Below are 2,218 nucleotides of genomic sequence, written 5' to 3'. Positions count from 1 at the left end.
GAAGTGTGTATCACAGGAACAGAAGTTTAGGAAACATTTGTCTAAATGAGGGGTAGGGAATGACATGGCTCCCCAATTCTCTTTCTGGTGAGCAGCTTTTGCATCTCATTTGGAAACCAAGGACCCAGAGTCAGGAAGAACAATGGGGAGGCACATAATGCCAGATGCTTGAAGTCCAGTGTGAAGTTTCCAGTCTGTGTTGATTTGGGGAGCCATGTCATCAGCTGGTGTTGGTCCACTGTGCTTCATTCAGTCCAGGGTCAACGCAGCCATCTACCAGAAGATTTTGGAGCACAGACAAGCTTTATGGGGATGCTGACTTCATTTTCCAGCAGGACTTTGGCACCTGCCCACACTGCCAAAAGTACCAACACCTGGTTCAATGCCCATGGGATTACTGTGCTTGATTGGCCAGCAAATTTGCCTGACCTGAACCCCATAGAGAATCTATGGGGCATTGCCAAGAGAAAAATGAGAGACATGAGACCGAGCAATGCAGAAGAGCTGAAAGCTGCTATTGAAGCATCCTGGTCTCCCGTAATACCTCAGCAGTGCCACAGGCTGATCGCATCCATGCCACGCCGCATCGAGGCAGTAATTGATGGAAAAGGGGCCCAAACCAAGTACTGAGTACATATGCATGCTTCTACTTCTCAGAGGTCCAATATTGCTCTATTTGCAGTCCTTGTTTTGCTGATATTTAATATTCTAATTTTCTGAGATTGTTAATTTGGTGTACAATCAATGACAATAAATATCAAATCCATCAAAAGCTGAATTGGATTACAGCTTAAAACAACAACAACAAATAAATAAATCAAAGAACAATCTAATCTTTTGTGAATGGAATACAGTTCAGTTTCGAAGTGTTTAAAAACTTTGGGATTTAAAAAGACACTTAACTTGAAGTACTGTATCCAAGCTTTCATGCTGGCAGAGATGGCCAAAATATGAAGCTGCCCCACTCACACCATTGGTCTAACCAGCATATTATTATGGTCTACTCTGACTGGTAGTTCTTCAAAATCTCACAGGTGAAATCTTCCTTCTCCAGCACTGTGACCAATGTTGCTTTAACCGGGGATACTGGAGACTGAATTCAGGCTTCTGTGCACGCAAAATTCTCTAAAATTCAGCAATGGCCCATGAAACAAGGTAAAAACACCTTTGGACCCCCATTAAGGGTAGTAGAGTGAGAGACAGTAAGATCTCTTGCAGAGTTTACACTGAAAGCCACCATTGTGTGTTTATGCAGCTGCTACTCATTTAAACTGGGTTTGCAACGAAGTGCTTTGTGATGAATTATACTCAGGAATCCAGTGATTGTAGCCAGGATTGTACCTAGTGATAATTAGTACTTCCTATAACAAGATTTATTTAAGAATAACCCTCCATGCATTCCAGAACCAGTGCTCCCAACTTATCAAAGCCAACAGAAGCTCTTTTAGGCAATGTTGCAGAGTTTAGTTTCCTATAGATGACAGAACACTGGAGATTTATGACGCCTTCGTAATACTTATTTTATTTACAAATCTACAAGCAGAGTATAAATATAGGCAAATATCAGGCACTGCTCCATGATACCAAACCATCAGATCTCCAAAGAGAGGCTCTGCACCCCTATGTCTTTAGCTACCTCAGTTATTTCTGCCTGTTTCTTTTTATTATTATTTTTAGTGTAAACCACTCTTTCCATCACTTCCCCCTTAGATCTTCTTTCTATTCTTCTAGCTAGGAATCATCAGAGTTTCCAAATCTTCATGGTTCTCTCCTGCAAAAATACTCATCTGTATCTGCTGTTTATTATATTTAAGTAAGCCTGATCAAAGTTCATGGGTAGGGGCAGTATTGGAGAATAAAATTTGATAAGGCACTATCAGTAGTATATTAGATTTAACTAGGCAGAAAGGGTAAATTATTAACCAAACTATGGAATTTAACTGCATGAGAAATTTTTGTTTTCTAGATACTAGGATCAAGGAAATTAGATAAATAAATTATTGTTCAGGAAAAACCATAAACTTTCTAAGCAAAACACTCCCTGTCTGGGTTTTTTAGCACTTAGAAACCAGCCTCTTTTAAAGTAACACCTAAAGCACTGGCTTAGCAAATAATCAGATGGAAAGTGTACAGTAATTCCGGGCAGCAAAACCCCTTTGCCAAGAAGTATTTTGAGGCAACATATAGCAAAGGAGCTGCCCAGCAGAACTATCTAGAT

Source organism: Podarcis liolepis (genome assembly GCF_965112155.1).
Source record: "Podarcis liolepis genome assembly, chromosome: 16".
NCBI lineage: Eukaryota > Metazoa > Chordata > Lepidosauria > Squamata > Lacertidae > Podarcis > Podarcis liolepis.
Note: the sequence above shows the minus strand (reverse complement) of the source record.